The 12,508-nt window shown below is 39.4% G+C and overlaps 1 pseudogene; it reads right to left on the bottom strand.

Annotated features, from left to right (window-relative positions):
- Positions 1-5,420, bottom strand: part of LOC130031517 (calcyclin-binding protein-like) — a 59,083-nt pseudogene extending 53,663 nt beyond the window's left edge.
- Positions 5,421-12,508: the final 7,088 nt, after the last annotated feature.

The raw sequence follows: 12,508 nt of genomic DNA, 5'->3' as shown, positions 1-12,508 counted from the left end.
TGTCGTGGGTATCATGATAGGGACCACATTGAATTTGTATAATGCTTTGGGAAGTATTGCCATTTTGACAATGTTAATTCTCCTGATCCAATATCAGAGGGTATATTTCCATTTTCTTGTGTCCTCTTTTTTTTTCCTGAAATAGCGTTTTGTAATTTTCTTTGTACAGGTCTTTTACATCCTTAGTTAAGCTGATTCCTAGGTACTTGATTTTCTGGAGAACAATTGTGAAGAGGTTTGTTTTTTCATGTCATTTTTTCTCTTTCACTATTTGCATATAGGAAAGCCATGAACTTTTGGGTATTGATTTTATACCTGCTACTTTACTATACAAGTCTATTGCTTCTAGGAGTTTCTTGGTAGAGGTTTTAGGGTCCTCTAAGGATATTATCAATCATATCATCTGCAAATAATGAGAGCTTGATTTCTTCCTGTCCTACCTGAATGCCCTTAACATCTTTTTCTTGCCTAATCGCTATTGCAAGAAAGTCCCATACTATATTGAACACCAGTGGAGAGAGTGGGCATCCTTGTCTCGTCTCTGACCTTAGGGGGAAGGCTCTCAGTTTTTCCCCATAGAGGATGTTGCTTGATGTAGGCTTGTGGTAGATGGCTTTAACTATATTGAGGAATGTCCCCTCTATACCCATTTTGGCAAGGGTTTTCATTATAAATGGGTGCTGGATCTTGTCAAATGCTTTCTCTGCAACTATTGATATGATCATGTGCTTTTTATCTTTTCTTTTGTTGGTATAATGGGTTATGGTTTTTTATTTCCTAATGTTAAACCATCCTTGATCCCCAGGATGAATCCCACTTCATCATGGTGTATGATTTTTTGATGAGTTGTTGAATTCTATTTGCTAGTATTTTGTTGAGAATCTTCGCATCCATGTTCCTCAGGGATAACGGCCTGAAGTTTTGTTTTCTTGTGGTTTATTTGTTTCCTTTTGGTATTGGACAGATATGGGCTTCATAGAAACTTTTGGGAGAGTTTCTGTTTCTTCAATTTCCTGGAAAAGCTTGAGAAGAACTGGCAACAGGTTCTTTAAATGTTTGGAAAAATTCGCTAGTGAATCCATCTGGACCTGGGCTTTTGTTTTTGGGAAGATTTTGATTACAGTTTCAATTTCCTCAATGTTAATGGTCTATTCAGGTACTCTATATCTTCTTGATTCAGTCTTGGGTGATTATAGGAATTACAGGAATTTATCCATTTCTTCTACGTTCTCTTGTTTCATGGAATACAGACTTTAAAGTAGTCTCTGATGATCTTTTGAATTTCTTTGGTTTCTCTTGTGATATCCCTCTTCTCATTTCTGTTTTGGTTTATTAGGGTTCTCTCTCTCTTTCTTTGTGAGTGTTGCTAGGAGGTTATCTATTTTGTTTATTTTCTCAAAAAACCAGCTCTTGGTTTCATTGATTTTTCAGATTTTTTTTGTTTCCCTGTCATTGATTTGTGCTCTAAGTTTTAGGATCTCTTTCCTTCTGCCTGATTTGGGCTCCTTCTGTTGATCCTGTTCTAAGCTCTTGAGCTGTGAAGTCAAGTTGTTTATGTGATCCCTTTCTTCCTTCCTGAGAAATGCATGCAGAGCCATAAATTTTTCCCTTAACACAGCTTTAGCTGCATCCCATAGGTTCTGGTAGCTCATGTCTTCATTCTCATTTGTTTCCACATATCTTTTGATTTCATCCTTGACTTCCTTCCTGACCCACTAGTTGTTCAACAATGAGTTGTTCAATTTCCAAGTATTTGATTTGGTTCTCCATGTCTGTGTGTGATTTACGTCTATCTTCAGTGCATCGTGGTCTGAAAAGATTGTTGATACTATTTTTATCTTCCTGATTCTATTGCGCTATGTTTTGTGGCCTAGCACATAGTCTATTTTGGAAAATGTTCCATGTGCAACTGGAGAAGAATGTGTATTCTTTCTTTTGGGGGTATAGAGCCCTGTATAGATCTATAAGCCCTCTCTCTTCTATTTCTTCCCTCAGAACCAATGTTTTCTTGCTGAGTTTTGTTCTTGTTGATCTATCCAGAGGTTATAAAGTAATGTTGAAGTATACGGCTACTATTGTGTTGCTAGCAGTGTCCTCAAAATCTGTTATCAGTTGTTTTAAATATTTAGCTATTCCTTCATTAGGTGAGTATATATTAAAGATTGTGATTTCTTCCTGTTGCACATATCCCTTGATGAATATAAAATAGCCTTTGCTGCCCCTTCTAATCTTTTTTCAACCTGAAATTTATGATGTCAGATACTAGTATGGCCACCCCAGCATTTTTGAGGGAGCTGTTTGCTTGCAGGATTGTTTTTCATCCTTTAATTTTGAATCCGTGTTTGTTCTGAGTGTTCAGATGAGTTTCTTGTAGGCAGCAGAATGTTGGGTTTCTGTCTCTGAATCCATTTTGCCACTCTGTGTCTCTTAATTGGTGAATTTAGACCATTGAAGTTGAGAGAGATTATTGTTATGGAGTTTTGTCTCATCTTCCTATAGAGGTCTGTTGTGCTTGTAGGGTTTGTCTTGTCTTATAGTACCCCCTTTAGCCCTTGTTTTAGGTTTGGTTTTGAGTCTGTGAAGTTTCTGAGCTACTGTTTATCCTGAAAATAGTGTACCATTCCTTCGAGTTTGAGTGAGAGTTTAGCCAGATAGATATTCTTGGTGAAGTGTTCATTTCAGTGAGTTTTTTCACTATATCCCACCATTGCCTCTGGGCTTGGAGGGTTTCCTCTGATAGGTCTGCTGTGAATCTAAGGGGTACTTCTTTATATGTCATTACCTTCTTTGACCTTGCTGCTTGCAGTATTGTGTCTCTATCTGTGTCATCGTTCACTCTAACTATGATATGTCTTGCAGTGTTTTTGTTAGGGTTTCTTTTAGCTGGCACCCTTCAACCTCCTTGAATCTGAATGGCTGCATTGTCCAGGTTTGGAAATTTTTCAGCAATGATTTGTTTGACCATGGATTTTTCATCGAGATTGTTTCCCTGACCTCCTGGTACTCCAATGATTCTAATATTGTTCCTTTTGGAATCATCTCCTAGGGCTCTGATTCGCTGTAGGGCTATTCTGAGGTTTCTTGCCATTGTTTGTTGTTGCTTCTTGGCTTCGTGCAGCTGATCTTCCAGCTCACTGATTCTGTCTTCAGCCGTGGCCATTCAACTGTGGATGGAACACATTGAGTTTCTTATTTCCTCTATGGAATCTTTGATTCATTATATTTCTGTGCATAGCTTTCCAATTTCTGCTCTCATTTCTTCCTGGATTTTCTCGATTGTCCGATCCATTGTTTTTTTCATGTCCTCCTTCAATTTACTGGATATCTGTCTCAATATTTCATTTAATTAATTGAACATCTTCATTACTTAATATCTGAATTCTTTCTCAGAGATGTTTCTTAGGTGACTAGCACCTGCTGAGGCTTCTAGACTCTTTTCATCATTCTCCCTATGCAGTGGAGATTTGAATTGTTTCTTCATGTTGGTGTGGAGATATGGAGACTGAGATGTTACTTGAGATTGCTGGGTATGAGCAGATTACTTGCCGCTCAGGGGTTGTGGGCATCTTAGGATCCTAGAGGACGCCTGAGGTACATACGCAGAGAAACCCAAGTCCCGGATTTAAATATTGATGGATTAACCGACCTGGAGGTGGAAGAAGACTGGCACAATGTTGGGGACAAAAAGGAAGAGGCTCAGGGATGGTGAGCGTCTGAAATAAAAAAAAAATTCAGTAGCTCTTTTTTAAACTCATGACTCTATAATTTATTTGAATTAGTAGACCTTGTATGGAAATTCTTACTCAAACAATGAGCCACTTAAGTTATGGAAAAGTGATCAAATTGACTTCTTAACACTTTAATGATGACTTGTTCAAAGAAACTAATCTTATCAACTAATTCAGTTACTCTTTCATTAGTGAATAAGAAAATGTTATTCTAACAGCAATAATTTAGACATTGGGCAATTAAAGTTTATTAATTAAAAGCAAAATGCATAATTAATTTAACTTGCAATAAGTAATAAAGCAAAACACAGGGAATTGTTAGTCTTAAATTTTAGAGCTTTTACTATATATGTATTTAATTTGTCAAAAAAATATACCTTAGGGCCAGAGAGATAGTATAGAAAGTTGTATGCTTATCTAGCATGCAGCCAATCTGGATTCCACCCTGGAGTCCCATATGATCCCCTGAGTAAAAGGAAGGAGTGACCACAGACATAAAATCAGGAATAACAACTAACCACTGCAAATTGTGGTACAAAAATACAAATATATGCATACACATATATGTGTAGCACTGTAGCACTCTCCTCCCATTGTTCATCAATTTGCTTGAGTGGGCCCAATTATGTCACAATTTTGAGGCTTGTTGTTACTGTGTTTGGCATATCAGATACATCGCGGGTAGCTTGCCAGGCTTTCCCATGTGGGTGAGATACTCTCAGTAGCTTTACAGGCTCTCCAAGTGGGGCAGAATAATCGAACTTGGGTCAGCTGCATGCAAGGCAAATGCCCTATACAGACCAAATCCCTTCGGGTGGAAGGATGCTTTCTTGAGTGTCCAAGCTCTTCAAAATTTCTACATTTCCAAAGGCTGGTGTGATAGTATGGCAGGTAAGGTTTGTAAGTAGCCAACCCAAGTTGGATCCCCAGTACACCTATGGCCCCTGCGAGGACTGATCCCTGGGCTCAAGCCAAGAGGAAGCCCTGAGCACCACCGGATGTGTCTGCCCACACCAAAAGGTTCTACATTTCCCCACTAAGTGGAATACTAAGTGTCAAAAGTTCAAAGGAAAGGAGGCTGGAAATAGGATGGCCAATGTGCTTGCCTTGCATGCCACTGACCTGGGTTCCCTCCCTGGCATACCAGACGGTCCCACGAGTACTGCAGGACTGCTAGGTGCCTCCCCACCAAAAAAAATGTTTGAAGTAAAAGAAGTAACTATAGAAATGTCCCTTGTCCAAACTGGGCCTCTGACCTGCAGATACACTCCTTTTATTACCTTGTCTTCTGAACTTGAGACTTCTCCCAGGCCCAGCCAACAAGAACATGTCTGATCAGAGCAACAGGCTGCTCAACCTTTAGCCAAATGGCCCTGACATTCCCCTTGGCTCATGCGGGTACATGTGTGTATGCATGTGGACACAAGAGCACATGTGCAACTAAAGATGCCGTGGGCCTGTGTCCACCAAGCAGATGCTCCCCAACGAGAACCAGGATCCCCACAGTCACAGCGGGAAAACTTCCCGAAGCCCTGCACCCCCGCAGGGGCTGCAGGGAGAAGCCAAGCACAGCACAGTACCAGACACAGGGGCCACGGCAGAGCTCCCCAGTTAGAGTTACCAGGAGCCACACTGGCTGGAGTTCTGGACAGCTGCCCCCACTGACAGCTGCCCCAGAGAGCTGGCCCCCATGGCTCTCCCAAAAAGCTCCTGCCCCAGCTGCCCCAACAGCTGTTCCCCTGAGCTGTTCCCCGCACAACTGTTCCCCCAACAGCTGTTCCCCCAACTGTTCTGCCCAACTGCCCCCTATATATATGTATATATATATATATACACACACATATTTATGGATGAGAGATTGAATAGATTTGTACTTAATATTACCCTTTACTGATGCTTCTTTTGCAGAGAATGCAAGAAAGACACTCTGCACATTAAATTTAGTTACTCTATGTAACTAGACTGTGATTTTCTGATCATCGAAATAAAGTTTGTTCCATCGATTCCTAATCAGCATTGGTTATTTATATAATGTGAAATTTTCTGTGGTCATTGTGACAGGAGACTGAGACATTTTTATTATGTTAACCTGATGATGGCCTTTGAGATTTAAAAAAGAATTGAAAAGCGATAGTATTAGATTTCAATTGCCTTCCTTAAAGCTTATAACAAAATTCACAAAATCTTGGTGTATTACTACTAAAATGAATTAGTTATAAATCTGTATTGAGCGATAGCAAAGCGGAAGGGCGTTTGCCTTGCACGCAGCCAACATGGCCGACCTGAGTTCGATTCCTCTGCCCCTCTCGGAGAGCCCGGCAAGCTACCAAGAGTATCTTGCCTGCACGGCAGAGCCTGGCAAGCTCCCCGTGACGTATTCGATATGCCAGACACAGTAACAACAAAGTCTCCAATGGAGACGTTACTGGGCCCGCTCGAGCAAATCGATGATCAACGGGAGGGCCTTTACTTACTTCACTTACTTACTTACTTACTGTGCTTTTTAATTGTTTTTAAATTCTACTTGTGAAATTGGTTCACAAGAAAATATACAGCATAAGATCTCCAAAAACCAATAAGGTATTTTAATAGTATCCTCTGATCTACAAATTGTCATATTTTATTAACATATTTGTTTTACTACTCAATTATTTTATGCAAGGAAGAAATTTCTTTTTATCCCAAATTATATTCTGCCATATATTTTTAATATTGTGTGTATTATGTTGAATTCAAATGTGAAATAAAATAGCTTTCTATAAGCTATTAAAGATCATATAAAACACAAAATATGAAACAACTTGTAAGGATTTATTTAGGTTTTCTCAAATATATCCATAAGTATCCAAGTGAATGTTAGCATTGACCCAAAAAAAAACAAAATAAAAAGATAAACAGCATCAACTCGTTCCTTGCTAGAGAAGAAAACTGAATATTAAATGTCATTTTTAATATTCAAATTTTTAATATTAAATGTCATTTTAATATTCAAACTGGGATTCAACATTCTTAAGAAACACATATTTCTAATTTATGAATAATATATTTAATACATAAATTTCTAATATAGTTTATAATTTGAAGAATATTCATTTAAAATTCAGGCATATACAGTATTCCCTCCTTCCTTGCCTTCCTCTCTCCCTCCTTTTCTTCTTCTCTACCTTTCCTTCTTCCCTTCCCTCCCTCCTACCTCCCTTCCTTCCTTCTTGAGTTTTGGGCTACATTACTGATTCTCAGAGTTTACTCCTGGCTCTGAACTCAGGAGTAACTCCTGATGGTGCTTAGGGGACTGTATGGGATGTCATACTTCAACACAAGTTGGTGCCATGGAAGGTAAGTGCCTACCAGGAGTACATTTGCTCCCCTACCAGCATTGAATATTTTCTCATTTATATGGATAAAAGTATCTTTCACCTAACAGTCAAAATTAAAAGAATTCTACATGAAAGTGAGCAGGTAGTTTTAGTGAGAGATTGAATTGTTTGAGGGAAACATAAACTATTAAGAGTTCTACAGATTGTTGATTTCTAGTTGAAAATTTTTGCCAGTTTGTCTGCTTGTAAGTTAATTATTTTGTTGCTTGCTTTTGTCTTGGGGGGGCCGGTAGAATGGGGAGGACAGGGGTGTATGTGCTGATGTTTCCTCATGGTGCTCAGGGTTTAGTCCATGTTCTGCTCCCAGGAATCATTCTTAGCAGCACTCAGAACACCGTGTGGGGTGCTGAGGGTCAAACCCAGATCTGCTGCATGCAAGACCAGTTCCTTACCCATTATAATATCTATCTGACTCTTAAAAAACTTGTATGTTGAGTTCAGAATTTTTAAAATTAACACTTGAAAAAGAATTAAAATTAAAAAGAGAAACTCAAAAATTACTGTTGAAGAAGTTACTTTACCATTGAATATAATATTAGTAAGGTATAAAAGCCTGGACTCAAAGGTAAATACAATGGGTCTCATTCCCCTGACCCTGAAGGAGACACCAATACAGCAGTGTTGAGAAGGATGTGGAAGTAGAGGCTGATAAAACCTCAAGGCTGAACTAGGCTGCGAAAATGAAGAAAGACAAAAATGATTGTCTGTACTTTCAATGCACGTACGCTGGCATAAGATGCATCCATTGAGGACCTGATGGTACAGATGCAAAAGATCAAGTATGATATCATTGGTCTGACCGAGATGAGAAGGCATCAATCACATCACGCCGTTTTTGACACCGGAGAAGAACTGTTTCTCGGAAAATGTGACAAAAGAGGCTTTGGAAGTGTCAGTGTCCTTGTCAACATGAACTTGACCATGAGCATTGATTTATTCAAATGCCTAACAACTCAAATTGGATGATTACACTTGAATAGATGTGGCTCACTGCCGGCAGTTTCTATCTTCATTGTCTATGCACCAACATCCAATTATGATGAAGGAGAAATTGAAAAGTTCTACATGGAGCTGGAGAAGTTCTATAAAGAAGACCACACCTTCTACAAGATCATTGTCAGTGATTTTAATGACAAGATAGTACAGAGAAGATCAGCCAAAGAACTCCACATCGGGACCCATGACCTAGAATGGAGTGAACAGGATGAGAGATTGTCTGACTTCATCATGTCGATCAAGACCATCCATGGTAACTCACAGTTCCAGAAGGCTAACATCTAAACGTTGGACATGGGAATCACCCGTGGATGGTTCCACAATGAAATTGACATCATATTCAATCAACAGTTTTGCCTGAGCAATGTCGCTGTTGTCCAAAATTCCAAATTGGATCAGACCACTGTCTCCTTCATGCAAAATTTTACTTCACAGAGCGGCTAGAAAGGGCTGCAAAGATTAAGAAGAGAACTCCAGAACAACCACCAACTGGGAGCTCTTTGGCACTATTGTGGCAACACTGGAACATGCCTTCGTTGACAACATTAACAAAGAATATGATCAACTGGTTCAACATCTCCATGATTGTGTGAGGAATGGCGAAAGAGATAGCCAAAAAAAAAAAAAAAAGCCTGTCTTTGAAAACTCTTGAACTTATTCTCCAACATGGTTTGGTGCATAACTCAGGCAACTGCAAGTGAACATCTGAACTCGCAAAGCAGTGCAGAGATGCCATCAAGGAAGACCTCAAAGAGAGAAGAGCAGCAGTGCTGGTAGATGTGGCAGAAGCCGGGAAAAGCATTCATAACGCCTGCCTTTCCTTCGCCAACTACAAGACCAAGATGACTGCCCTCCGACATCCTGATGGATTTATCACATCTTCCAGAAGGGCAATGAAGAAGATTATCCATGACTTCTACTCGTATCTCTTTCATAGCCACATCCACCTGCCCACATACCAAATTCTGCAGGAGGGATATGTCGTTCCCAGCATTCTCTCTTCTGAAATCCAACATGCCATTTTGTTGATAAAGAAACGAACAGCACCTGACCTGAACACCTGAAGAACCTACCATCAGTACTCATTAATACACTGGCTTGGCTCTTCACACTATACCTGTCTGAATGCAAGTTTCCGTCCCAATGGAAAACCAGCAGGACTGTACTACTGTACAAGAAAGGAGACATCCACGACATTGGCAACTATCACCCGATCTGCCTATTGTCTGTCATCTACAAGCTGTTCACTCGAGTCATCCTGAATAGGATTGGTAGAACACTAGATGAAGGGAAATCATGTGAGCAAGCAGGGTTCCGCAAAGGATTCAGCACTATCAACCATTACTGTCACTGTCACTGTCCTCCCGTTGTTCATTGATTTGCTCAAGCGGACCCAGTAACGTCTCCATTGGAGACTTCATTGTTACTGTGTTTGGCATATCGAATACACCACGGATAGCTTGCCAGGCTCTGCCGTGTGGGCGAGATCATATCCACACAATAACTAAGCTCATTGAGGTTTCTTGGGAGTTCAGGATGCCGCTGGATCTAACGTCCATTGATTTAAAGAAGGTCTTTGATTCTGTTGAGACTGAAGTGGTCATTGAAACCCTAGCCAATCAGGGCATCAGGATCCTCTGTGAGCTGTATTACGGATTCACTACCAGGATCTCACCATTCTACAAAGAAGTGATCATTGATGTCAAGAGAGGGGTTCGGCAGGGTGAATCTGGAGTTCTGACCTCCATGGACAGTCAAGAATCAGGGACGCAGTCTCGTTTTCCAAGGCATTGAAAATCAGATGGGCTGAACATGTAATGAAATTTGGAGATGATCACTGGACTAGAGCCATAATCAACTGGATTCCACGAGACATCAAAAGACCGCATGGCCGCCCACCTACAAGATGGTCAGACTTCTTCATCAAGACCCTGAATGATCCGTTTGAGGCTCTTCGTGTTCCTAGAACAAACAGATGCCATTGTGCTACACTAGCATGCGACAGGGACGAATAGAGACGTTACTGGTGCCTGCTCGAGCAAATCGATGAGTAAAGGAAGTCAAATGGTCAAGTGATCAAGGTAGATGAAGATTGTTTAGGCTGGAGAGATAGCACAGTGGGTGGGTGTTTCCTTGCATTCAGCAGACCGAGGTTCCATTTATCCTTCCCTCTTAGAGAGTCCTGCAAGCTACCAAGAGTATCTGGCCCGCATGGCAGAACCTTGCAAGCTCCCTGTGGCATATTTGATATATAAACAGTAACAAGTCTCAAAGTGGAGATGTTACTGGTGCCCGCTTGAGCAAATTGATGAACAACGGGAGGACAGTGCTATAGTGCAATGAATATTGTTTATTGAAATAATTTAAATTTTAACATTATTTACTAAATGCTCTTTGTTCCAGAAGAACAGTTTAAAATAACCAGAGAGTAACAAAATCAACCAAGAAAAAGAAAAAAATGATATGACACTGAATTAAAATTAATATATTAATGTAGGTTAAATTACAACCATCATCATTGTTTTAAAAGTATTCATCTCTTATGAATTTCTGTTGAGTATAGTTTAGAATAGGAGAAAAACCTAAAAACATTTTTAGAATTATAGAATACAATTTTTGGTACTCGAATTGCAGATAGAATTTATATGGAGTACTTAGAATGATTTACAAGTGCTTAATTATCCTCCTAATAACCCGTGGCATAGTAGGACTGTAGGTTGTGAAGTTCTAAAAGGAAATTTAAGGCACTTCCTGACAAAAGAAAATATTGGGTTGGAGGAATAGTTTTGCAGGAAAACTGAGTGATAGAATCTTAATCATCAGGGACATACAAAAGTCAACAGTACTAAAATATTAGAAGGTTTATTTCAGGAAGTAATTTCCCCTTCCAGATGTGTGTGTGAACCAGACTGCTTACTTGAACTCTCCTCATTTCTTCTATCCATTTCTATACTTAAATCTGAGAACCTAAAGCAACATCTTTAACATTTAAAATTGTATTATTGATCTGATGCTGCTCAACTCTATGACATTTACCTGTACCCCCCACGAAAAAAATATAAAAACAATTTTAATTCTACACTTTTGATAGCTTCCCAGTTTAAAATGTCATTTACTTGAAGCTCACCACCCCTTAAAATGCAAAATAATAATAATCTGTGACTAACACACAAAACCATTATGTGAAACACAGTTTGCTCTTGTGGATGGCTTGGTAGTGGAAATTTTTCAGATGCTGTGTGAGTTCATTAAGGCAATTATGCCTTAAATTCTGGAAAGACATGACTGGCTTGGTCATGGTTAGTGTTAGTGATTTCCTGTGGTGTGGTGTTTATGATAGTAGCTTAAGCCCAGCATGAAGTTACATTTGCCTGGGGGCAGTTGTAACTTAAGTGCTTGCTTTCTTGACATTTGTTCATATTCCTCAGGAAGAAATGTATTTTGTTTGTTTGTTTGACCAATCTGCAGTTACAAAAAAAAAGACAGAAGTTATGTGACTTAGAAATGCATGTTACAAAGTGTTTTCCAGGGAAGGTAGAATCCTGCTATCTTTGGACAAAGCAGCCTATTATTTTGTACAACATCATCCTAATACTGAGATGAGTTAGGTCCCTCCTGAAGGAGGTGTCCTCTCTGAACCCATAACTCTTCTTTTCTTCACAGTTAGTGGGGAAAAAAATTCCAACTTTGCAAGCCAAGAAAATTGATAAAGATCTGCTTAAGATTAGAGAATACCATTTCAATTTCATCTCATTTGTACCATTAAATAAATTATTCCTTGTGTATTCTTAGTTTTATCTATTGGATCCACATTTATATAGCTCCAAGTAGATAAATATACACACACACACAATAAATATATACATATATATGACTCCAAATATATAAATATACATATATACATATATACATATTTATACATGTGTGTGAGACGTTACTGGGGCCTGCTCAAGGCAATCGACGAACAACAGGATGGTTGTGATCGTGATCGTGAGTATGTATATAAATTTATACATGTGTCAGAATATCACTGTATCACTGTCATCCTGTTGTTCATCGATTGCCTCGAGCAGGCCCCAGTAACGTCTCCTTCGTCCCAGCCCTGAGATTTTAAAAAGTGCCACATTCGAGGCTCTTTCAGGGTCAGGAGAGTGAGACCCATCATTGTTACTGGCTTTTGGCATATTGAATACTCCACGGGGAGTTTGCCAGACTCTGCCGTGTGGGCAGGTACTTTGGGTAGCCTGCCAGATTCTCCAGAAAAAGAACTAGATAATAAGACGTTGCGCAGCCGCAAATGCAGTCGCGTGCTTCCAGGAGCAGGGTTTTATAGTATCTGAGTCTTGACCGTGAGAATATATGTTTATAATATCATAATATATTATAATATATTTAATTATAAATAAT

This window comes from Sorex fumeus, unplaced genomic scaffold (genome assembly GCF_029834395.1).
Source record: "Sorex fumeus unplaced genomic scaffold, SorFum_2.1 ptg000047l, whole genome shotgun sequence".
In the NCBI taxonomy this organism is placed as follows: Eukaryota; Metazoa; Chordata; class Mammalia; order Eulipotyphla; family Soricidae; genus Sorex; species Sorex fumeus.
Note: the sequence above shows the minus strand (reverse complement) of the source record. Positions and strands in the feature narration are given on the sequence as shown.